The following is a 27742-nucleotide window of genomic DNA, read 5'->3' as shown; positions in this document are numbered from 1 at the left end:
CCCTGGATCTGGGCCAGCCCTTGGTCTATGTAGGGAAGAGGCCATCGAGAAGTATGGACCCGTTTGTTGAGCCCCTTAGGTCTGCACAGAGTCTCCACTGGCCGTTTGGCTTCAAAATCCCCAGCACCGGATTATTGAAGGTGCTGTGGATTGGACGGATTATCCCACGGGACTCAAGGTTCTTAATTATTTCAGTAAGGGACTCCATTGATGTGAGAGGCAAGCGATATTGCTTCACAAACACTGGAGTCATGCCAGGGTCCGTGGGAACTGTTGTTGTGTGGATGTCGGTGCGACCACAGTCATATGAGTACACCGCAAAGAGATCCTGAAAATCCAAGAAAACTTGAATTTTTGCTTCTTCTCCAGAGTCTCACAGGCATCAGCTAGGTTGCCTCTCTCCTCAACCATCTGCATGAAGCCTGGAAAGACTTCCAGTTTTGCTATCTCAATGGCCTCCTCTAGCTCGGTGGAGAAGTCCCTGGTCAGAGTGCTGATTTGGACTGGTGGCTTCAGGTGAGGAAGGCAGTCCTCACAGACTTGGAAAATCACCTCATCCCTCCTGAAGTCACAGGTCACATCTTCCTTACCATAAGGGCAGGAAGTGTACAACAGGAAGTTCCCCCCATTCCGGGTAAAGATCCTGTCTGGTGTTGTGTTGTCATCACTATCACTTTCAAATCCGTCCTTGGGGATTGGTCCTAACAGTTCATTGCCTAAATCTATGGAAAAATGTCAGTCATCATCCACCATTCCAATAATGGTGCCTGTGGCTAGAGTGATACTCTTTAAGTCACTGTTATCCACCTCTATTGGAATGGTGTCATGTTCTATATTGACTAGGGGTGTTGGGTTTACCCCCAACCCTTCCTCCTGGAGAGAAGCATTTAGATGAATATAGGCATCATGGTTTTTCAGTTTCTGTCCTCTTTTAACTTTCAATTCCAGTGAGAATTGTCGGGTCCTTTCTGGGATGGTGACTTCCTCTCCAATCTGAATTTCAACTGCATAAGGCAGCAGTTGAGCTGACCTAAATGCTTTCTCTGGGTCATCAAAGCCCATGTGATTGTCCGCTAATCAGGACCACTCTTCGAAGTTTATTAGGTCCAAACTAATGGCAAAGCGATTGAGAATGTCACTGCCTAAGTAAAAGGCGGCAGTGATGTCTCGCACGACCCAACAATTATGGACTATGCTCTTGTTGCCTATAGAGATTTTGAGCATACACCTGCTTGGCAGGAGATGCTTGGAATTGGGTGTTTCCAGATCCATTTTCCATTTGTCTAACAGTTTAAATGTGGGAATGGCTGGATCTTTTGGGAGTTTGTGGAACATGGCTTCGCTGATGAAGCTCTTACCGTTGTTCACGCACCCTCGGGCGAGAACAGAGTCCTTTCCTTCATTTAACTGAACAGGGATGAACAACTGCTCTCCAGTTTTCTGAACATCAGCCAGGCTCTGAGCTGATTTCTCATCTTTCTGGACTATAGGAGTGGGATTTTCTGATTGTGAATTTGTAAAGAATTTCAGAGTATTTCATTCGAGTGTGGAATGCCACCTTATACTGGAAGTAAGGTTGGTTTTCAGAAATAGAGAGGACCACCAATCGCCAGTTTGTTGTCCTACTGCTATTACTGTCACGTCTGGGATTTGATTATTCTGGAAGTGAAATTCTACTTGGTCAGATTTTTGTTCAACCATGTGGCATGTGCTGTTTAAACTAACATCGTTGACACTCTGTTTCAATTTTATCAGTGGTTAGTCTGGGTCCAGAAGACCTTGTTTACACAATCTATTAAGTGTGACAACCTTCGCAGGATGTCATTCCCTAGTAAACAAGGCGTGCGCTTGGGAGTGCCCTCTGGAGTCACCACTATGACCGGGTGTTTCACCTTGTGTCGCCCAATTTTAAATTCCAAATCCGCAGTCCCCTCAACGAGAATTTCCTTCCCGTCGAAGTTCTGAAGTTGTCCAGGAAGAGGGGTGAGAAGAATTTGGTATTTCTCCCCCCTTAACAAATTCAGTTGGTCAAAGGCCCTTTTTGACAGAAGGGTAGCTTGGGATCCAGTGTCCACCAGTGCCAAAATTGTACACTGCCCCTGTATCTGGACCGGGGCATAGAATCTTCCCTCCTTCTCCTCAAGGGGACACAGATAATGTACATTTTGAACAACTGGTGGGTTAGTTTCTTAGTTTTGGACACTGATAGAGAGGATATTTGGGCTGGATTCTGTTTGGAGACTTGGGAATCTGAAAAGAAAAGGTGGCAACTAGATATGGGAGAAGTTTTGGGTTCCCCTGGTTCTGGTTCTGGGCTGTCCCCCCTCCCCTTTTTGGAGGCAGTCACCAGGGTGGGTTTGAACCAGGGGATTTCCCTGCTGATGATTCTGGGTTTGGATGATGGGCGGTTCTAACTCAGTCCCAACATCTACCTAGTCTGGATTTGAATCCTTTGGGACCCATTTTACTTTGGAAGGAGTTTCTCCATCTCTGTTGGAGAATATCCTTTGCCCAGACTCCTCGTAGGACCCCTCTCCCTAAAATTGGAAGATTTGTACCTCCTCCTCAAAATGGGTCTTTTTGGGTTCTTGATTTCTCCTACCCCCTCTCTGCTCCTTGGGTGGCAGACTTTCAGGGGCAGGAGGTTTTGGCTCCAGTTCCTGGGTTTCCGGGGGCTTTTTACAAGTGGGGAAGGAAGCATCCTCCAAGGCTTTACACCCCCCTTCCCCTTGTGCCTCCTCCCTGGGAACCGGTGGGTTGTCGTGGTTCTTCCCCCGTCATTGCTCTGGAGCACCAGGTCCGGAGTTTGAGGCATTCTGCGCCGGCATGCTCAGCTGAGGGTTCTGTTGAGCCCTCAGCATGCAACCCAGATCTTGTGCCATGTTTTGGACCTGGCGGTTCAGTTGTGACACCCGCTCAGGCTGATACGGGGATCTCATGTCTCCCCTGGGCTGATCCCGGGAAGGGTAGCTATCCCTTCTCTGAAAATACCCCAGGTTTGGAAAATGTGGGTATCCTTCCACACTTGGCCTCTCCTGGATTGGGTTGTCTGGATCAGGAAAGTGGGGAAAAAAGGATGGATTGTTCTGGGGTTGAAAGTTTTGCGGGTATCTTGGGAAGAAATTCTGTCCAGTATTTGGGAAATTTCTGCCCTCCTGGGGAAAGTGAGGAGGGAAGTTTTCTGGGTTAGCTGCTGTTTGGTTGGATCCCCCCCTTGGGCTGGAGGAGTCCACACATAACCCATGATGGGTCTATTCCCCTTGTAGCGGGGGCTGGTGTAGTTAGGAGAGTTAGGGGTCCCATATGTGGGATTGCCTCCCTGGCTCCCTGTTTGTGACTGGTCCGAGGGCCTCTGGACTTGGGGTTGCTTTGATTCTGTGCAGGCAGGTTTTTAGGACCCCATCTCTAAATCTAAAATGGGGGCACACTTCACCTCCCCCACCTTAGCAGCAGCAGGGGTATTGGTTGGTTTGGGGCTTTTTGGATTATTTTTGTTTTCTACTGGCTTTTGCACCTCATAAATGCGTGTGGCTTTGTTCGATGACCTAGTCTAGTGATCTTTTCTCGTGAAAATCTCTCACTAGCTGGGTCATGATGTACTTGGGGAGAGCGGGGAAGAAAGTATTCACAAACTCTTTGCTGTCAGTACACACCCTTCTGGTTGTCTGCGCAAAGGCACACTTCGATTCTTGAACAAATTCTTGTCGGGCCTGATCTTCCCCACATTGCAAGTTGTAGGCTGCCTTGCAAGCCTCCTGAGGATTTCTGTGCACAGAAAAATGTTTCAAGATGGCCGCCCTATAGGTGGACCATCTAGAATGATGTTGGTCCTCCAGCCCCGGAAAGAAGCTGGAGTACTCTGGAGAGAAGGTCCATTTCACATATTGAATACAGCTTTTGCTGTCCTTCAAATGGAAAGTTTCCATCATCTGTTCAAAGAGCTCTAGGTGCTCCCAAACTGAACACTTTGCGTTCTTATGAAAGGGCATGATGACACTTCTTATCGCTTTGATTTGCTTTAGGGGAACCTTGAGCAAGGCCCTTCTGACCTTGTTTGCTTTTTTGGTTCGGGTGACCCTGTCCACTTCTCCTCTGACTCAGAGTCACTGCTCCCAGAGGCGCCCGTCTGGTCTTCTAGGCTCTCCCGGATTATGCGAGCCTGGGAATGGCTGGTAGAATGTGGGGACATAGTTTCCTGTGTCCTGGGGCGCTCAGAGGAGTCTTCTGATTCCTCCTTGCTCCAGGATTTGATGAGTACCCCCCCCCCCACTGTCCTAGCTGGGCAGAGGTTTTCAGGATGCCCTTAGTGGGCCTACTCTCATGGAGTTCCCTACTAAATTTTACAGTACTTGGGAACCTATACCCAGATGCCCGCCCATCCATTCCTGGAATGCACTGATCCATGAGCCCCATATTCCTCATTGGATTTAAGTCTGCTGTCCCCATGGCCCTTGGCTCATGTGTGTCAGTGGACACGGGGATGGCGAGTCAAGGGATTGGAAGAGTTGAAGGCCTCTGGTACTAGGGTTCCTGAGGTTATGTTCAGGTGTTTCCCTTTCCCAGTGGACCTCAAATCTCTCAGCCCCTGCTCCCTGTTGCCATGCAAGAACTTGAGCTTTCTGTTCCTCTGTCAAGGCCTTGCTAGTTTCTATCAATTGCTCTTGCATAGCTACCTGTCTGTGGAGCCTGTCATTTTTCTCACAGAGAGCCTCATTGTCTCTCTGTGCTTCCTGTGTCGTTTCAGAGTACTGGGCCAGTTTTTACTGCAGGAGGGTTATCTCATGAGTCCTGTCAATACTGGCATGGTCCTTCCTTGCTAGAGCACCTTCCACCCTCCTGGTGTGCTCTAACATTTTTTTATGGTCTTCTCTTTTGAATAACAGACTTCCTGGCCTAAGGTGTCCCTTTCCTGAGCAAGAGTATGCCTCTGTGCAGCCAGGTCGTCCCTCTGTCTTTGGAGCGCACCAGCTTTCTGGCGCTCTTCATCAAATTCTGCCTGGGTGTCCATGTCTTTCATAATTAGTTTATTATCCTCTTCTTTTTCTTTGTCTACGCAGCTTTGCAGGGTGATTACCCGCTCTGCGCCTGCCCTGTTGAAATGTATTTGCTGTTCCAGCTTTTTCTGGCTATGCAGTAGAGAGTCCAAAACTACTTCTGCAAGGCCAGGGTTCTGGTATCCTGTTCTACCTTCTCCTGCTGCAGGATACCCATGTCATCTTTTATTTGGGTATTAGGTTATTAGGTACTGCCTACTTTCATTTTCTGATTCCTGGCTCCTCTGCAGCCTCTGCTCTACAGAGTCCAGATCAGTTTGGGCTTTTCTAATGCCTGCAGTTGCTTGTTAGCCAGATCTTGGCCCTCGGCATATTTGACCTCTATTGCTCCAAAATGGAGGTACAAATATGCCTCTATTTTGGCAATCTTGCTTTGGTTTTCTTTTACCTTAGGGGCCATATACAGTTCACTCAGGGCCACATGTAATGGACCCTGATCTTGCCATTTGTCTAACCCTGTTGCAGTGGTCTGTTCTGTGATTGCCTGTAACCACAAGTTCTGATCCTGTTCTGTCCATTCACCCCTTACAAATAATTTATGTAGTGGGTTTTCTTTAGCCATATTGATTTCTACCAAGTTCGCCATTCTGGAAATATTGATTTCCTTTTTGACTTACAGGAGTTTATTTTATTTTTGCAAAACAGACAAATTCCTTAGAGCGTTCCGATTGAGGGCTGCTTTTCACAGTGTAGCCAAGCGTGGTAGCCCAAGAGGGTTTATGTACCCCGTCAGTTAGCACACTGTATTAGACTGTCACAAGTGGTATATCTAATTCCGAAATCACGGCGCACAAGCCCCTAATCTTGTAAATGATTTCAACCCGGCACTCCACCTAAGTCAATGCCTAGCGTGTGATGCACCGCTTGAACCCTTAATTATTTATTTATGTCTATAAGTTCTTTTATTTCTGAATGATATAACCTTTGATACGGCCCTCTCTTTGAATCCCCCCCGGTCACACTGAACCAGGAAGCAGGCTGTTTTGCAAAGTCAAAAAGATTTATTTTATGTATTTCACTATATATATATATATTGAATGACGTTATGGTTCAAAGTAAAACCGAAAAACCCCTGAAATTCGACAGTTATGGTAAGATAAGCCACCGTGCACTGCTAACACTAACACCCAGAACATCAAAGATGACATCACAAATGTCATTGATGACATCACATGTGCATTTACTTTTCATGAAAACTCTGTAGGAGGGATTCTTATAATGTTGACCAAAAAGTGTCAAGGATCATTTGAATAAATATCATGAGCTAATTAGTGCATTAAGCAATGCATTGATATAAATAGCATTCTATTATGAAGTTCTATCCAGTATACTAAGAAACTCATGCAGAAACTTAGGCAGTGTGTGCAGTATACATGATGAAGGTGCAATATTCATAATCTTGCCATGTAGAATAATGAAATGATAACTGCTTTCTTATTAGATTAGAGTTGTGCGTACTGTGACACATGTAATAAGTAGCTAATAAAACCCACTTAATACTTACATTATTACAGACAAAACACAAAGAGACAACAACACATACAAATATGAGTATGTACAGGGACAGAGAAGTAAGCAAAAAAGCAGAAGTAGTAGCAGAAAGAGTTCATAACCTAACTGATTATCTTTATGCAGAGAAATGATTGCTCTGTTTCAAAGCTGCTACTTACTGTATGTATGTGTATCAAATGATGTCAGTGAACCCTAAGGAAAGGAGTGTGAGTACAATGTATACAAATATGAGCATATGCAGGGAAGGTATAGTAATAAAAATAAAACTATGAGAAAGTGCTGATAACTCTAATGATTATCTTCATGCACAGAAAGGATTGCTCTCTTTCAAGCCTGTGTCTTCCGCTATATATATGTTTCATATGATATGACTTGATCCTAAGTCTACAAATATAGTACCTTTTCAATTTTTACTTCCTGACTGTTACTGAAGAAAACTATGTGGCTTAGATATGTCAGTAAAGGAAAAAAAGGGAGAGCCAGCCATGTGATGTCATCAGTGATGTCATCAATGACATTTGTGATGTCATCTTTGATGTCCTGGGTGTTAGTGTTAGCAGTGCACGTTGGTGCGAGTTATGGTTGCGTATCTTACCATAACTGCCGAATTTCAGGGGGTTTTCGGTTTTACTTTGAACCATAACGTCCCTTTAACAACGTTTTTTTACAAAATTTGATAGGTTTTTAGTAGCGCAACTTAACCATAACATCCCTTTTAACAAAGTTTTTTCATTGAATTTCATAGGTTTTTAGTAGCACAACTTAACCATAATATCCCTGACTTTATATACATGTAACATAGAACATACTGAACCCCTAGCTAGTGATTTCGATGTCCACGGACTACCACCATGTCCGCAGACATATCGAAAGTCTGAGTGTGGTGAATGTAAATTTAAATAGTGTGCCCCATTTCCCCTTTGAGGTTGGCTCTGAAAAGAGACGTTTTTTTGGGGGGTTTTGCAGATGCTTGACAGATACCTGTTATTTTGTATTATTTTTTTTTTCTTACTTTACTCCTAAAATCTTCACATAACCTTCACCAAAGCAACCCTTACATTCCAAAACAGAATGGTATTTCCCATAAAAGATAAGGAAATGCCATCTTCTTTAAAATAAACAGCATTACTGGAATCAATATTCTCATTATTACAGAAGAACATGTCAGCTCTAAGCATGAAGGCACACATGCCTCGGTTGATTACACACCTAGCATTGTTTTGATGAGGACAAAAAACTGAACTATTGTCCCATATTGTCCTAGGTACTAATCCAGAAAAAATGACTTTGGCATTTGGAAGGATGTTCATTACTGCTTGAACCAAGTGTTCCAAATCTGCCAACAAAGTAGGGGCACTGACATAGCCCAAATGGAAAGCACCATAGTGCAAAACTACCACATGAGGACTGTTCATCCTGCCCATATCTTCACAAACTTGTATAATTCCCAGTACATTGCAATCAGGCACAGTGCTCCACACCACCTCCCCTCCGTTAACATCAAAATTCTTTGCAACATGCCTGCATTGAGCATACTGTTGTAAACCATGCACACACATATCTCCAAGCACCAACACCCTGACTTTCTCCACTTCTGCCATCTTCACTACACACAGTCTCTTTGAACACAAATCCACAACCTCAACATCTGATTGGCTGATCCCTACAGTCTTCTTTCCATGCTGGATTTGCTGGAAAACCCCGGATGTAGCACGCCTTGTCCGCAGACTGCATAACTCTTAGACATCCCTTCTACCATTTCCACTTCACTCTCTGTGCCATTCCCTCATTGGATACAGCTTAGCAGGCACACAATACGGAGGACGTCCTCAGAACACCCCATTTAGTTTATTTTCGAACATTTCAGGACACCGCAAGTGTTCTTAGAACACATTCAACTTGCCAGCGAACAATACGGACAACGTCCTCAGAACACCCCCATTTTCTTTATGTACGAACATTTCAGAACAGCGTGTTGTCCGCAGAAAGATCGAACACAACAAAAGCATCTAGCACATAAAAAACACAGAACATTGAACCTATCTCATACTCCCCCACCCTCCCCAAACACTCTTACACACAACACACTCCACTAAATACAATTTTTAATCCAAGTTTCATCGCGCGGTCCGCGGTCATCCGCGAATACATGATGGCGGGCGCCACAGAAAATCTGACGCGCTTCACGCACCACGCCATCCAATCAGCGAACATGTTGCAAGCCGCTCGGCCAATCAGGGCACTGTCCGCGGAGCGAACCGGGAAGTCCGTCCGCGGAGCGAACGGAGATATCACTAATTTTTTTGCCTTACATTTTGGTCATTTTAAAAAAAAATACTGGAAGGATTTACACCAAATTCGCGAAAGCACGCTTTCCCCACTCCTGCCGCAAATTTGGTGTAAATCCGTCCAGCGGTTTGGGCTGTAGGCGTGCGCAAAGTTTTTCCCCATTATGTCTATGGGAAAAAACAAAAGTTTTGGGACCCCCCTATAACTTTGCCCCCCCCATTGACCAAACCTCTCCAAACTTTGCAAAAAAATTCAGAGTGGGCCATATACTATTTTTGAAAAGTCTGGTGAGGTTTCATCCAGAGGGAGCGAAGTTATAAGCCACACAAAAAATGCTCTTCCTATGGAAACACCAACTTAACCATAACTACCGCGTCCATGTAATATATATATCACACTATTTAATATTTATACAAGGATGACCAATGGGGTGAAGTCACAACAACTCTCTTTAATCACACAGAGTAATGATAGGAAAAATAATGCAGCATAGAATAATACTTTGTGTGGGTTCCATCAAAATGCAATGTGATTACTCTTTTCCCCCTGCACACTACTCAATTCCCCGAATATGCAGTATACAGAGATGGAAGGAGAGAAAACAGGCTTCAGGAATACAGAATTCAACAACACAGTATCAATCCCAATTTCCCCCAGCAAACACAGAGAAAAACAGGAATGATTGCAACTTGTCAAAATGGTTTTGAATGCGGTTTTAAATGAATGGTAGAAAAAACACTGAAAATGGATTTAATTCACTCAAATGGATTTAATACTAGTGGGAGCCGCTTTGTATGGTTTCAGGTAAACACTAGCAATGATTATCGAGTAAATAGCAGGTTGAGAACTTAATCCTGAGGTTGGATGCAATGTACAGCTGTTTCACATGTGATAGATCTGAGCCAAATGAAAAATGTGCGGCACACTTTCCCGCGTGCGCTAAGCTTGATTGTGGAAAAACTAACTGTAAGGAGTTGGGATGTTCTAGCATACACCGTGTAGAAGTAATGACGTTTTTTGAAGAGGTCATTTTTTTCAGAAAGAGTACAAATTTGTAAAACAAGGTTTCGCTTTTTAAAAATTACAAACAAGGTTTCTTATACTAGGGAGACTATGAAGCCACAAACTACACGACAGCACAGCCACCAGTCCTGCGACACCTCTGGATGGTTTTTGCCCACCAAGACGCTTGCCTTTCTTCAGCAAATATATTAGCGCAAAGATGATTTTAACACTACTAATACCAACGGACTATAGGGATGAGAGAAAGATTAAGTTAAGACCAAAGATTTTGTACAATGCAGTTCTGGATATAATAGAATGGGTTTGGATAGGATTACTTATGGATAATATATTTGCCAGCAAAACTCCTATGCTATGGATACTCACTACCACTATTGGGAATTGACCCGTAAGGGATCTGGTCAGGGATACTTTCTGGACTGGAATTCTGCTAGTACAAGGCACTCTGGTTCTGCACTCAGCACGGCACTCTGGACACCGCATGGCGGGATTGGACTGGATCTGACGGGTTGGTTCTGGTTCACAGATATCTGGTCACAACTCTGCTCTACTGGGTTGGATCTCTGGATTCTGACAAGAATTCTTAGCAAGAAAGCAGCACTGCTCAGCTAGGCTGTTCTTTTTTTTCTTATCCTTGGAGGTCTGTGGTCAAATCTGGTTTCAGGATTTTAAAAGGCCAAGCGGAGAAGGGTTCAGCTTTGGAAATGGGCCTTTCTGCTTTCAAAGTTCTGGAGTCTGGAATATGGATTTCTCTTGCAAAGTGCTCCGCCAGCAATCGGATGGTGGGTGAATGTGTGTGTCTCTAGGTCAACTTCAAGATCTACTTCAATCTGGCTTCTGTAGTAAACACTTAATTGAGACTGTACTCATCTATGTCTCCAACCTTCTCTCTCATGCTCACCACTTCAAACTCTCTTTCATACTCATCTTTTCGGACCTTTCTGCCTCTTTTGACACTGTTGGTTACTCTTCTCTCCTCCTCACACTCCGGATCTTGGGTTTCACAAATTTTCTCTTGTCTGGATCGCCTTCTGCCTGGAAGGTTGATCCTTTAAAATCCCTTGGAAATCTCAAACCTCTGACCCCACCCCTATATCTATTGGTGTACCCCAAGGATTCATGGACCTCTGCTGTTCACTCTCTATCCCTCTGTCCTGGAATAATTATCTCATTATTTGGCTTTCACTATCATCTTTTTGCTGATGTCGCTCAAATATTTGTCACCTCTCCACTCTTCAACCAAGCCATCTAAAAACAGATTAGGACCTGTCTCAAAACAATTAGTCATGTGATGTCTCTTTGTTCCCTCATACAGAACTATTCAAAAATGGAAGTCATCTTTATCCCATCTTCCAATGCAATCACTCCCCTCCCCTTGCCTATCTCCTGCATACTTGACCTTTTGACTGCCTCGCCCTAGGCTCACAATCTTGATGGCATCTTTGATAGTGACCTACGACTGCAACAATTCATCACTACCAGTGCCTCTGCTGATCGTATTAACTTCAACATTCAGACAATTCATCCTTTTTTCTTTACTCCTCTACAAAAACTCTAATCTCCACTCTTGTGCTCAACAATCTAGAATGCTTATAAAGCCTACTGCTTACCCTTCCTCTCTACTCATTTCTCCCTCTTGACCGTCTACTATACACACTGCCTACTACCTACCCAGATCCTACCCTACTTCTACCTTCAGAAAATATGCTGGTTAGCTCTACATGCACAACCACTCTCTTTCAAGTTCCCTCTGCTAATCTGCAAAGCTATCAATAGTCTTAAGTCTCAGTACCGGTCTGATTGTATCTCAGTTTTCTCACCATCTCATTTTCTCTGATCCCCCTCTGCACTCAACCTCACCGTCCTATACCCTCCCTGTGCCTCCTCTCGCTTCCACTCTTTCTCCCTAATTGCACACTTTACTGGAACCTGCTGCCTATAACAATCAGAGTCACCCAAATCGTTGATCTCTACAAAGCTCTGCTTAAACTTCACTAACTTGATAAAGAGGGAAATCCCCCTACACTCTCTCCCATTCTCCTTACCTGACCCCACCACTTCCACCAGTGACGCTGAATAATGTTATTTTGTCTATTAGATTAGTACTCCTCTTTAGATTAAAGCACTTGCCCTCTCAGGATAATGTTACTTTATAAGTCACTTTTCTTTTATACATTTTCTTTCTGTTTTTTTGATTTATCCCTGGTATATTTCCTTATTTTTTACAGCCTCATGAACTGACTCTCTACTTGTTCTAATTTTATTATTTTGTACAGGTGCCCTTCGTGGGAATGCTTCCGCCACCTGTACATGTCATTTCTGATCGAAATTGAAATCTGTGTTCTTCAAATGGAAAAAAAAAAAACAAATCCCCCGACACCTTGATAAATAATGATTGTATCACACGATTTAATTAAAAATGGTACATCTATGCTTTAATTGAGGCTGATTTGATTGGACTCCTTGGAGCAGATTCTCAAAAACTAGCACAAATAAAAAAGCACAAAGGATTAGATTTATGGTTTTGGTGCATTGTGGTGGTACAAAGCATGTGTATAAAGAACTTTGCAGCATGGAAGAGAGCGAGAACGGCTACTGGAAACCAAAATATCTGGTTGGCCTGGCAACAGAGAACACTCACTCGCATTCATGCAATGGGACGCAGGACACGCGTGTGTGCCTTCCGGAGTCCCTGCAACTGCCGCACGAATGTAGTTTATTCCGAACGCGCATGTGCGAACCAAAACGAGGCTCGCGCATGCGTCGTTCGTGATCATAACATCACATCCCTTTTTTTCTTTAATTAAAACAAACAACATAACCATTACTACTTCAGAACAGTGAAACCCGCGAATACAAACATATGACCCACAGTGGATTGTGGAGCCACTGGGAACTCGGCTCATCATTCAGAGTCCAGGACGTAGTCCTTGAGGTGAGCAGGCGGTCTGCGGTCTCTTCGCACAGGGTACCGCAGGGTACTTTGCGGAACTGTGCTGGGATCATGGGCAGATGGGACAGCACCCTATGGGGCATCGGCCACGGTACTTTCTCGTACATCCGTAGAGGGGGCACCCTCTCCACGATCACTGACTTCCGTTGAAGTGTCCACCTTCTTGAAGAATGATCTGTTACGAGTGACCGTCCCGCGTTCACACACCGCCGTGACCATTGTGCCCTTCACGTGCGTGACTGTCCACGGGTGAGGCTCATAGGGGAGGGACAGTTTGCCTTCCAGTCAGCGGTTCCGGACAAGCACGGAGTCGCCTAGGCCAAACTTCCTTGTCTTGGAAGCTCCGTCTCTTGCTCTCTCTCTGGTTGCGTGCTTCTCAGTCTTCCCTCACTTTCTCATTGTCAATGACCCTGGGTCCCTGGCCTTCTTTCTCAGGTATCATCCCACGGGGGCAGTGCCCGAACACCGCTTCCGCGGGGGCCATGCCCGTTGACTGATGAGGGGTGGTCCTATACTCTCTCAGGAATTCCACGAGCTTTTCCTGTAAATTTTCCCCTCCACTTGCTGATATTCTCAGCACCTTGTTCAAAGTGTGCATAAGTCTTTCGGCCTCCCCATTTGCCCGCGGCCACAAAGGCGACACTCTCCTATGATGGATGCCTCTTTCTTTGAGATACCGGTCGAATTGGCTGCCGGTAAAGGGAGGGCCGTTGTCGGAACATAGTACTCCGGAAAACCATGTGTCGCAAACATTTTGTCGAGGGCTCTGGTGGTGTACTCGGTCGCAGTGGATTCCACTACCTCCACCTCCAGATACCTCGACCATTGGTCCACCACCGCCAGAAAATACATGCCTCGACCCGTTGATCCAAAATCCACGTGGACAGTTCCGCAGGGCTTCTTGCTCTGTTCCATAGAGCTGATTGGTGGAGCCCTCTCCCCCGGACTCGTTGCTTGACAGGGCAAGCACCTTCTCACAAATATATCAACCATCCCTTCTAGGTCGGGGAACCATACCTTGGGTCGGAGTCTCGCCTTGGTCTTGGCGACCCCTTGATGCCCTATGTGAGCCAATTCCAGTACACGCTTCCTCAGTGCCTGTGGAATCACTATTTGCCTCCCCCTCAGCAGTAGGCCGTCGTCTGAAATGGACAGCTCGTCCCTCACCCTCCACAGTGCCGGAAGGTCTTTTTGGGCATTTGCTGCCTTTTTCTGCCTGCTGCCTAGAATTGTTCTGGAGCACCTCTCTCCAATCCCCACTTCTCACAGCCTTTCTGATGATGTGGAATGCCTCATCCTTGGACGACTCCGTCTCTACGGTGAGTCTGGACAGCGCAGCCGGCAAAGCACTGTCCACGACGTGGCAGAGCAGCCCTTGGCAATCATACACCTCTTTGGTCTGTTCTGCCTTCTCGTGATTTGGGTGTCGAGACCAAAAGTCCGCCGGGTTATTGGTCCCCGGCCTGTACACCAGCCTGACCCCATATTCCATAAGAGCCAACATCCACCACTCAATTCTGTGCGGTGGCTTTGATGACACACCTACCAGGATGGGCAGCAGGGGCTTGTGATCGGTAACGACCATGACCGGCTTGCCCAGGATGTAAAGACGAAAATGGCGACAGCCCCACAGAATGGCCAAGGCCTCTCTTTCTATCTGCGAATATCGCCTTTCCGTGTCCGTGAGCGCCTTGCTCGCGTAAGTGATGGGTCGCATGTCCCCTCTTCTGTCATCTTGCATCAATACAGCCCCTACACCCACGGGTTAGCGTCAACAACAATCTCCGACTCAGCGGTAGGGTCAAAGTACGCCATGGTGTCCCCTTCGGACAGGGCATTTTTTATGGCCTGAAAGGCTTCCCGCTCCTTCCTTTCCCATACCCAGACGGCATCATTCTTGGTCAACGCCCTGAGGGGTTCTGACAGGGAGGCCAGACCCTTGATGAAACGTCCACAGTAGTTGATCATCCCCAAGAAACTCATTATCTCCGTGGGGGACTGTGGTGCTGTGGCCTCATGAATGTCCTTGACTTTTGCAGGATCAGGCGACACACCGCTGGCTTGAAAAATGAATCCAAAAAACCCGATCTTGTCTTTGAAAAATTCACACTTTTCACGGTGCAGGGTGAGACCCAATGCCTCCAACCTCTTCAGTGTGAGTTCCAGTCTTCTCAGGTGTTCTGTCTTGGATTCGGCAAATACCAACATGTCATCACTCATATTCAATACGCCTTTCAGTCCTGCTAGCGCCCCCTGATGGAATTTTTTTAAGACCTCTGCAGCTGATGAAATGCCAAAGCTCAGGTGCTTGAATTGATGAGGCCATCATGAGTCGTAAATCTGGGTGGAGCTCAAGCTGGTGATAGCCCGCCCTCAGATCTAGCTTCGAGAACACCCTTGCCCCTTGTAGTTCTCCAATAATGTCATCAAGTGTGGGTGTAATATGTCTGTCTCTTGTGATCACTGCATTCGGAAGGCGCATATCTACACAAATGCGCACCGCTCCCGGCTGTTTTGGCTTGGGGGCTACCACTATGGGCGAGACCCAGGGCATCGGGCCTTCCACCCTTTCAATGATGTCCATCCGAACTAGTGAGCGGAGCTCTTCCTCCACCTGCTCGCGGAGAAGAAACGGGATCCTATGTTTGAGGGCCGTAGGCCTGATGGTGTCATCGATATGTAGGCGTACCGGAGGAGCTTTCAATTGTCCCACCCCTGTAATAATTCCTGAGAATCGGGACAACAGCTGCTCAATGTCTACTTGATAGACTTCAAATGCAAAATGCACGAAGTCCAATGCCTCTGATGCCGCACAACTGAGCAGGGAGTGGGGACTCACGTCATTGACGAAAAATCGTGCTTTTATGGTTTTGTTGTCTCTGGAGACAGGTGCCACAAACACACCCTGAATGGGGAGTGGTGTGTCTCCGCCAAACGTGAAGATCTTTGCCGTGGAAGTGTCCAACGGTGGTGGTCCCGGTATTGACTGGCAGTGATCGGAGGCAAGCACGCACACGGACACTTTTGTGTCTATTAGCACTTTTGTCGGCACCCCCTGAATGTCCACTACACACTTGGGCTGCCTCTTTTTCTTTGCCCCTGTTGCCAAACTCGATATGAAGAACACCTCATCCTCCTCCTCTTCTTCCTCAGCGATGTTTAGCATCTGCATCTCCTGCTCTACTGTCGCAATGCTTCTTTGCCTCCTTGGACTGCCGCCGATTAATGTGGCTGGACCCCTTTTCGTGGCAACTGGCACTGGAGCACGACACATTCGGGCATAGTGTCCGGGCCCGTTGCACCTGCCACAGGATCTCGACTTAGCAGGACATTCCTCAGAGTGCGGTAAATCATACCCACAATATTGACATATGGACGCAGCCCCTGGCGTTGGACCACCTTCCTGCCATTCCTGGCTCCACCTCGTCTTCGACGACATCTGCTTCCCTATCGCAAATGTTTCTTCTGACCTGCCGGGGCGCACTGCTGCGTCCATTTTGGCACCTCTTCAGCCAGCTCATAGGTCCTTCCGCTGTCCAGGATCTGCACAAGAGTCCAACCCGGCTCCCTCAACACCTGTCTGCGGAGCTTGCCTGAGCTGCACCCTTGTATTACTTGATTTTTGATCATGGTCTCTTCGTTTTCCCATCTACATGGCATGGCCATTTGACTTAGGCGAGCGCAGAATTGGTCAAGTGATTCCTCTTCCCACTGTTTTTCACTACAGAAGAGGAATCTCTCATAGTCTGCATTGGACAACGGAATTAAATAATTCTTTAAGGCAGTTTTGACCGCGTCGTAGGTGACCACTTGCAGGTTGAGGGACTCATAAATGCGCAGGACGTCCATGCCCGCAGAGTACAGCAGAGTCACCCTTTTTGAGTCGTCATTGGTTTCTCCTATTGCTGTGAAGTACATGTCCATTTTTTTTATCCACAGCAACCATCTTGGGCCTAATTTCGAGGGGGGGCCCGACGTGTCGAATTCTTGCATGGGTAGCAAAGAACCCTGTTGTCTCCGCACCACCACCTGCGCTTCCCCTGCTTCTCCGTCACTCTCCGCCATGTTCACAGGTCGCACAGGCACCTCCTCTGGGTTCAGAGGCCGCAAACCTGACTAGGACAGACAACAGACGTACCTCGGGCGGTTGTGCTGTGATGAGCGTCGTAGCTGTAGAGCTTTCAGTTGTTGGGCCTTCGTCTATACTTTTGTGGTCGTCCGGTCACCACTCGTTCCTTGGCCACTGATTACAGTACAGTCCTCTTGGATTCAAGGACCATCAGGGTTCCAAAAATTGGTGTGATGCTGTTTCTTTAAGATGTGGGCAGTGCACAAGCACCTTTCCAGGCCGGTACTACCACACCCTTTTCTTCAAAGCACATCTGCTTTGCTCGCGCTGGATTCGGGGAACGGCGGAACGTCGTAACAGCTGACACGCCGCGTTGTGTCAGCAAAACGCTCCGTTCGCGTCCCGCCTCTTCGCCAGATGTTGTGGGCGAGCCTGTGCCTCGGGCTGCCCGTGCTCACACACACTCACTCGCATTCATGCAATGAGACGCGGGACACGCGTGTGTGCCTTCCGGAGTCCCGGCGGCAACTGCCGCACGGACGTAGTTTATTCCAAACGCGCATGTGCGAACCAAAACGAGGCTCGCGCATGCGTCGTTTGTGATCATAACATCACAACTAGTTGTAAATGTAAATTACTTTCTGCCATTAAACCAATGTACTGGAGTTTTGCACTGAGACAAAATAGAGTTGTCTTTGAAATACTTTCATTCTGTTTTGAAGTTCAGCCATCCTTCATGTGTTACTGCTCAGCCACGTATATGTGTCGAGCTGTTCTTTTCACAGCACAGCACAATAGGAGAGCTAAGCCTCACTCCATATGACTTTTCTCTTGAAACCTCTACGACTTTCCTCTTGAAACCTCTACGATTTTACCCCCATTCTTTTGCCATAACTGTTCTACCCCCTTCCTGAGACTGTCATTCCTTCTCAAACGGCTGCCTAAAAAATCTTTTAGAAAATATGTCCTTGCTGCAGTCGTGGTCCTCACACCCTTGTTATGTTTTCAGACGTGATTTGGGTCTCATTCAAAAATAGTTCAGGTTATCTTCGAGCAAAGGAGCCCAAATTCCATCCGAAAGAGAACCAAAACACATGCAAAAATACAACAATGGTGTGGGTGGGGGGAAGGGGAGCAAAATGCAAACACGATTTAATTTGTTTCTCCAGTCAACGGTCAGCAGTCACTGATATCCTTTTCTGGGCAAGAAGGTTGACAGGTAGGGTTATCCTGCCTATAAAAGCCCAAACCACCCGGCAACACACTTCTACACCACTCAAAACCAACTGTTCATGACATCACACCACCATTCTAAACCACTAAACTCGCATCCCTATACCTCTGATCACCACACCCTCTCTCCACATCACCACCACACACAACACATCTCACACCACTACACTTCCACAACTCAACACCACCAGAACACCACAAGCACACCCCTTCCCTCCACATCACTGTACCTTTGCAGCCTCAATCACCACTTCACACCAACACACAAGTCGAGACCACCAAGCTACCACTCTATACCAACACTCTGCACCACCATGCACCCACACTCCTGAACACTTACATCCCTACACTTTCACTCCACACCAGCACCACCAAACCACTATACACATAAACATCCAAACCTCTACACCTTCTCCCCCACTTCACCCAACCACTTGACACAACCACCACACCCCTCTGAATTATCACATATTCCTCTAGACCTCCATCCCCCACAGCAGTCCCCCACTCCACACAATTTCACCACTCTGCCCCACTGCTCTACTCTTATCATTTTACTCCAGTACTTCACACCACCACTTCACACTGCCACCACACCCTACAATCCTGCACCCTACACCTCTACAACCCCACTCCACAAAACCACTGTACACCACCAGTTTACACCATCTTTCTACTTTACCACTCTACCTCACCCTACAACTCTATACTTCCACTCTACACTACCACTCAAAATACCTACACAGCCAGACTACTTTCCCTTCATACTCGAAACCCCCACCAAAAATATCACTCATTTTCCACAAACAACTCCACACTACACATCTGCACACCACTGTACGACCACTCTACAACACCACCACCACCCTACATCACCTCTACTCCACTCCACCACATCTCCACACCACCTATCTGACACCTCTGTTCGTCCTCTTCAATTACACAAATCCCCAACAAGGCGAGGATTGTGCTGGCTGCGTTTCCACTAGGTGCCCATCAAAGGCCATTTACTACTCCAGCCACTATATTCAGCAGTCATATTTTAGCCCAATCGACTATCTTTGTGGTGAAAGCTGTGCTCCATAAATGTCCCAAAAGAACTATTTGAAATAGAATGACTCCTTCATTTTGCTAATCTTCTATTCCTAGCAAAAACCAAAATACAAGCAAAAACCAATTAGAGTCAGATGCAAGCAAACCTGTATTAATTTATCTCTTGAATTCCCTCATGTCTCCTCTGGCAAGTCATCATGGTTGCTAGCAAGCAAGGACAGCAAACTGATATATATTTCCTTACACTTCTACTTATTGTGTTTTGACATTAATCTAGTGCTGTTTCATGTTTTCAGGAATTCATTCAATGATATGGTTTAATGATGCATCCCTCTATCACGCTAGCAGCTTTTATATGTCTCATATAAGTCACCAATGCCATCAGTCCAGTGGATGGGCTCCCCCATAATAACCATGCCTGAAAAGAGCTGCTGGTCTGCACATGCCTTTTAACAAGGCCAACACTGATTTTGTGTCCAACAATATCTTTAGGGTCTTTTCAAAATTCACTACACATTTGTGTCCTCGTCAGTGAATCAAGAAATGTGTTGATGTATGGATTCCCAACATCATACGATGTGCTTCTGAGGGCCCAAGATGCACTTAGATGCACTCAGAAGCTCTTAATGCATGACAGACGAACTGGTTAAGCACAGCCAGATTCATGAATCATGTCAAAAGGGTGTGCAAAATGCTATCCTGGCTGGAAAGAAGGAATGAAGGACACAAACATGTGAGAGAAATAACTGTCTTGGAAGGATAGCTCAGGGGCAATGAGCTTGCCTTGGAAGCAAGACGATACGGAGCAACACATGTTCGATCCCTGGGTCCCCGCTTAGAAACCTCTGGGTATTAAGCGCATTATAAATAACCTTCCTTATCCTATGCTATCCTATCATATCATATCATATCATAGCTGATCGTCAGGGCTGTAGAACCACTGTTGATACGGTCATCACAGAAGTGTTTGCTGCTTATTACGGGAAGATCTAGAGGGCCCCACATGACCCAGACTCGCAAGCGAGTTTGGAAGCCTTGAAAGATAGCGCTCTCCTTCAGCTGTCTAGCCCACAAAAACTTAATCAGGAGACCGACATTACTGATGAAGAGCTAGCCACCACCATCTCCCATATACAGTCTGGGAAAGCACCAGGACTGAATGGATTCCCATTCGAAACCTGGAAGAAGTTCAGTGAACTCATGATCACTCCCATTCATCATGCATTGTCTCACAACAGAGAGAAATGGATTCTCCCACCCTGACCTCGTCAAAGCTAGTATTGTGGCCATCCCCAAAAAGTGTCACTAACCTGAAAGGTAAAACTAAGGGGGGTCTGGGAATCTCTCTACCAGCACGAACATAGAAAGGTACACTCCCTATTTTTTGGTCTCAGGGGATCAATTCTCGAACGGGAGGATTATCAAAATTAAATAACCAGAGAACAGAGAATTTATTACCCCTCTCTAAACTTCCTGAAGGTACAAGGATGGTGTGATTTTAAAACTGTCATTCCAACAAGTGAACAAATATGTTTAGTACATTGTTAGCACTATTTTAGTTTAGACATAATCACAGCGAAAACACAAAGAGAAAAAGACAATGGGCCTCATTACGAATATGGAGGTAGCCCCATACCGAGTACCGGGTCCGGGTTCCTGGATTGGGGAAATACATGGCCATTCCGATCTTGGAGGGCCCGGTATTCCCCCATTCCAGGAACCCGGACCCGGTACATCCCCATTCCCATTCGAGCCACCATAGGGCTCAATTGGAATGGGGAGGATGCTAACAAAAGGCCTGTTAATGACGGGCCCATTGTTAGCATCCTGGTCTGCTAGCGGGTCCCGCTAAGGACGCCTGGTTTTACCAGTCGTCCTTAGTGGGACCCGCAAGCATACCTCGTAATGAGGCGGTAGAGGGTTAACGGTGCCAGTAGAGCTGCCGGCGCCTTTAACCCTCTACCGCCTAAGGTGTAATGAAGCCCAACCGCAACAGTACTTAAACAAAATGAAAATTATTGTTAAGAAACTGGACATATACATAACATATTAATCACAGTTAACATAAAAACAAATAATCACAAGGGTTGTAAGTCACATTACTGTACAGGAATAACTCAGGAGGCTACTATTATTTGTAATCTATGTTCAGATCATCGACATGTTTCGGCCACAATTTTATATTGGACACTATCCAGTGTCTTTTCACACCAAGTATAAAGGCATTCTTCAGGACAGAGTATTTCTTCCAAGTTGCTTAAAATTAATGATTTACCCCAGAGTATGATGTACACAACACCACTGATCTATAAACCAGTAAAAAACGACATTGTCAATAGGAAATATTCTGTGATAGATACACATGTGTTTAACATTTCATGCATTGGTAGTTTAACATTTCACAATACACAGGCATTTTTTAGCTTAGCATTTTAGAGATTTTGCATTCTGATCTCTATAGAATCAATCCAACTGGCTGGACATTTAGACAACATGAAAAGACACAAAACTTTTACTTACAACTTCAAGCAGCATGAGAAGCTATTGGCATGACTTAGGCCAACACTAGCTCTATTGAATGAATGATCCTTGCAATTTGATGTAGGATGCTCTTTTTCATCAATATGGCAAGAGAGACATTTCTCTTTAACCTGCAATACAATAATGGTCATTGCCTTATTAGAAGGTATAGGGATGGATAATAACTCCTTAACCAACCTACTAATTCTAAATACATTAATGTTGGAATTTCAACTAATTATTTAAGTCCAAAAGCAACCCTCAATTCTCTTCTATCTTTACAGAGATGAATTAATTCTGCAATACTATTATTTTCTGCGCACAGAGGAAAGTGATCAGGAGAGGTTTAACACCATTTATTGCCAAAGAGCGATGTTATATAAACAGTGAAATACCTCAAACATGGATCAATGTAGCCTAGAACAGCAAATGGACCAGCTGTTAACTCAGCACCCCAAGCAGTGGCTTCTCATTTCAGGTTTCACAAAGCAGCAGACCATATGCGTTGGTCAGTGAACTGGAAACAGAGTGGACACGAATATAGCAAACTACTAAGTAACGGTTGTTAAAGACCGAACTGAACACAATTTGTTACATAAATACAGGCAGGTGCAGATACTTACTATGGAGACGCGAGGAAAAAGATATCGCTGTCTTGCCTAGGTTGAAGTGTGCAGCAGAGAGATGAATGGCTGTATCTTGCTTACTGCTGTGCGTGGTTTCGCAATCTAGCAGCCGTGATAAAACGAGAGAACAGAAAGAACACGTATGTGTTCATGCATTAGTTAAATACCGGCAAACTGCAATAAACTCAGCTCAGCATGAGCGAGATAGTGTACAACAGGGAGAAATGACTTACTTATACTCCCATAGTTTTCAGACACCTGCACAGGATTTCTGCTTGAAAACTTGTGTCGAATAACAATCGCTGAGGAAAGAAGTGTGTTTTTTTATATCCCAAAGGATTGCATACTAAAGCTGGCCTCACTGCTATCATATGACCAAAGAAAGGTTACGTGAAATGGACTAGTCTATTTTATTTAAAGGTACAGATGCCTGAAAAAGGTGTGCCACCACATAATGCTGGAATGCGAATTCACAGGGAAAATAATAACCAGTCGTGATCTGTATGTACTATTTCGGGAACTATCACATAGATGGAATAGGCAAAACATGGATATATCCACATAGAATGGTGTATCATAAGCGCAGGCTAGAGGATACTGGTGGAGAATGAGAAACCTATTACAGATAATTTGCACCGGAATGGAAAATGCGCCAGCGGCCATCTTGAAAAACACAATTCATCGCAATCCTCTGCACTCAGGACCTGGATTCCAGAACTGTGTACCCTGCCAGCAAGAACATGTCCAAGGCCACACGAAATGGCACACCTCGGCTGCGTAAACCCTGTTTTTCTGACAAGGACCTAAATATGCTTGCCGCCAGCCTTGTCGAGCATGTTGATGTCGTTTTTTGACAAGACCTGCACCGTGCTGCGCAATTAAGGAAGAATAATATCTGATAGGAGGTGGCCCAGATTGTCTCTGCAGTAGGGACAACCCCACGCAGTGTCAAAGAATGCTGAAAAAGGTGGGATAATCTGCGGCTGCGTTTGCGCAACATCTTGTCTGCCAACCGAGGTGGCTCCTCATGAGCCATCAAGCTGGCACGTTGGAGGAAACATGTAGCTCTGTGATCGACATGGAGCCCATAGAGGGAATCGGGCATTCGGAGATGGGAGTCCCATCATCGGCAATGACAGTGAGTGACCCTTAGCATAATACAAAAGTCACCACACACACCTAATACCTCAGGTACAAGGTTAGAGTCCAAATGGGAAGTAAATGAGAGCAAATACATGCCCCATGACCTACAACCTAAAGTCAGCCCTAACACAAACGCTACATCCCGGCCACGCAAACACACAACAAACCCCACTGACACAAATCACATGAGACCATAATTGCAAACACAAGCAACATGTGCATACACACACATACATTTACATCACCATCGAGATGCCGGCCTCACCACTGTGCCATCTCAATGCATGGTGCACACAACTCCACTAACGATTGCACACTTGAGAAACAACCAACCAGCTCATGGCACACAGCCCTGAGCCATGGCTACAGCACACAAGCCACATCACACCTGTAGGCCACCCAACAAACATCATGGACATCATGGATGCACCACAAGGATGCCAGAACAATACACCCATTAACCCCTGCAAGCACCATGCCTGCCCCTCCAACATGAACACGACAATGCACATGACCCAAAATGTACCAACATGGATGTATGTAGGATGTACGTTCACCCATTACTGATGCCCCGCCTCTCCATCCCCCACAGGCTCGGGATCAGACAACCATGCGGAACACACCACAACTAACAGTAAAACACCTGCACGCATGGGCAGAGGGGACGTTGATGCCACCAGGCCGTCAACGTAAAAGGCCAGCCCAAGGAAAATCACTGCTCCCAAGCCACAGCCCACCAGCCAACAGGGCAAACAGGCTAGAGAGCAAGAGGAGCAGCTAGCTACGACACAGAGTTAGGAGCCCCAGGCCAGACATGTTGGTGCCATCAAGGCACGCATGCCAAAAGACACACCGTCCCCACAGGTCACACCCAAGAAAACTCTGGCCCCCCAGCAGACACCTCATGTGCAGGAAGATGCATCACTACCGGCCAGTGATGTTGAGGCGCCGCAGTCAACGGCCACAAGTGACATAGGTGAGGCGGCACAATCTGCACAGCATTGTGCGCATGAGGACGAGGAGTAGGATGATGCAGACACAGCAGACCATTGCATATCTGTCTGAGGAAATGCAACACACACCGCCCATGCAGGACACCCCACAGTGCACCATAGGACATGGATCTGGTGGATGCAGTACTGCAAAGGAGATGACCGAAAATGAGTTCAGCCCTGTAAGAAGTAACTCACCACCTCCTCTGCAACCACCATCTGCAACATCCATACGGGATCTTGAGGGGCAGCTGAGCTGCATGGTGGGGCGTCAGCAGGCCATGCACGACATGGTGAAACAATACCTTGCCGAAGGGGAAGCCACACGTCGGACCAATCAGGAGAACACCCAGGCAGTTACCTGTGCGGTATACCATGTGGCCAGGTGGGTGGGTGAGGGACGCAGGCAGTCAACCAGTTGGCTGCCACCATGGTTCAATATCATCCTGCCCCAGCTGACCCACAACCCCCACCATCGTCAAGCACAACCCCGATGAGCTTGACACAGACAAACCCAGTGTGGAGGTCCATGCGCATTATGCACTGGCTGGTGGAACAACCCCTTCCATCTAATAGGGGGCATCAGTAGCCTGAGACACCTGGACATGTCAGGAGGGAGTCCAGTAGAACTCAAATTGGGTGCAGGGGGGCATGGGTGCGTGGGGGTGTTTTCTTCAAAGCACATCTGCTTTGCTCGCGCTGGATTCGGGGAACGGCGGAACGTCGTAACAGCTGACACGCCGCGTTGTGTCAGCAAAACGCTCCGTTCGCGTCCCGCCTCTTCGCCAGATGTTGTGGGCGAGCCTGTGCCTCGGGCTGCCCGTGCTCACACACACTCACTCGCATTCATGCAATGAGACGCGGGACACGCGTGTGTGCCTTCCGGAGTCCCGGCGGCAACTGCCGCACGGACGTAGTTTATTCCAAACGCGCATGTGCGAACCAAAACGAGGCTCGCGCATGCGTCGTTTGTGATCATAACATCACAACTAGTTGTAAATGTAAATTACTTTCTGCCATTAAACCAATGTACTGGAGTTTTGCACTGAGACAAAATAGAGTTGTCTTTGAAATACTTTCATTCTGTTTTGAAGTTCAGCCATCCTTCATGTGTTACTGCTCAGCCACGTATATGTGTCGAGCTGTTCTTTTCACAGCACAGCACAATAGGAGAGCTAAGCCTCACTCCATATGACTTTTCTCTTGAAACCTCTACGACTTTCCTCTTGAAACCTCTACGATTTTACCCCCATTCTTTTGCCATAACTGTTCTACCCCCTTCCTGAGACTGTCATTCCTTCTCAAACGGCTGCCTAAAAAATCTTTTAGAAAATATGTCCTTGCTGCAGTCGTGGTCCTCACACCCTTGTTATGTTTTCAGACGTGATTTGGGTCTCATTCAAAAATAGTTCAGGTTATCTTCGAGCAAAGGAGCCCAAATTCCATCCGAAAGAGAACCAAAACACATGCAAAAATACAACAATGGTGTGGGTGGGGGGAAGGGGAGCAAAATGCAAACACGATTTAATTTGTTTCTCCAGTCAACGGTCAGCAGTCACTGATATCCTTTTCTGGGCAAGAAGGTTGACAGGTAGGGTTATCCTGCCTATAAAAGCCCAAACCACCCGGCAACACACTTCTACACCACTCAAAACCAACTGTTCATGACATCACACCACCATTCTAAACCACTAAACTCGCATCCCTATACCTCTGATCACCACACCCTCTCTCCACATCACCACCACACACAACACATCTCACACCACTACACTTCCACAACTCAACACCACCAGAACACCACAAGCACACCCCTTCCCTCCACATCACTGTACCTTTGCAGCCTCAATCACCACTTCACACCAACACACAAGTCGAGACCACCAAGCTACCACTCTATACCAACACTCTGCACCACCATGCACCCACACTCCTGAACACTTACATCCCTACACTTTCACTCCACACCAGCACCACCAAACCACTATACACATAAACATCCAAACCTCTACACCTTCTCCCCCACTTCACCCAACCACTTGACACAACCACCACACCCCTCTGAATTATCACATATTCCTCTAGACCTCCATCCCCCACAGCAGTCCCCCACTCCACACAATTTCACCACTCTGCCCCACTGCTCTACTCTTATCATTTTACTCCAGTACTTCACACCACCACTTCACACTGCCACCACACCCTACAATCCTGCACCCTACACCTCTACAACCCCACTCCACAAAACCACTGTACACCACCAGTTTACACCATCTTTCTACTTTACCACTCTACCTCACCCTACAACTCTATACTTCCACTCTACACTACCACTCAAAATACCTACACAGCCAGACTACTTTCCCTTCATACTCGAAACCCCCACCAAAAATATCACTCATTTTCCACAAACAACTCCACACTACACATCTGCACACCACTGTACGACCACTCTACAACACCACCACCACCCTACATCACCTCTACTCCACTCCACCACATCTCCACACCACCTATCTGACACCTCTGTTCGTCCTCTTCAATTACACAAATCCCCAACAAGGCGAGGATTGTGCTGGCTGCGTTTCCACTAGGTGCCCATCAAAGGCCATTTACTACTCCAGCCACTATATTCAGCAGTCATATTTTAGCCCAATCGACTATCTTTGTGGTGAAAGCTGTGCTCCATAAATGTCCCAAAAGAACTATTTGAAATAGAATGACTCCTTCATTTTGCTAATCTTCTATTCCTAGCAAAAACCAAAATACAAGCAAAAACCAATTAGAGTCAGATGCAAGCAAACCTGTATTAATTTATCTCTTGAATTCCCTCATGTCTCCTCTGGCAAGTCATCATGGTTGCTAGCAAGCAAGGACAGCAAACTGATATATATTTCCTTACACTTCTACTTATTGTGTTTTGACATTAATCTAGTGCTGTTTCATGTTTTCAGGAATTCATTCAATGATATGGTTTAATGATGCATCCCTCTATCACGCTAGCAGCTTTTATATGTCTCATATAAGTCACCAATGCCATCAGTCCAGTGGATGGGCTCCCCCATAATAACCATGCCTGAAAAGAGCTGCTGGTCTGCACATGCCTTTTAACAAGGCCAACACTGATTTTGTGTCCAACAATATCTTTAGGGTCTTTTCAAAATTCACTACACATTTGTGTCCTCGTCAGTGAATCAAGAAATGTGTTGATGTATGGATTCCCAACATCATACGATGTGCTTCTGAGGGCCCAAGATGCACTTAGATGCACTCAG

The sequence above is a fragment of the Ambystoma mexicanum genome, chromosome 6q (genome assembly GCF_040938575.1).
Source record: "Ambystoma mexicanum isolate Mex_15411 chromosome 6q, UKY_AmexF1_1, whole genome shotgun sequence".
NCBI lineage: Eukaryota > Metazoa > Chordata > Amphibia > Caudata > Ambystomatidae > Ambystoma > Ambystoma mexicanum.
This window is presented reverse-complemented; position numbering follows the sequence as displayed.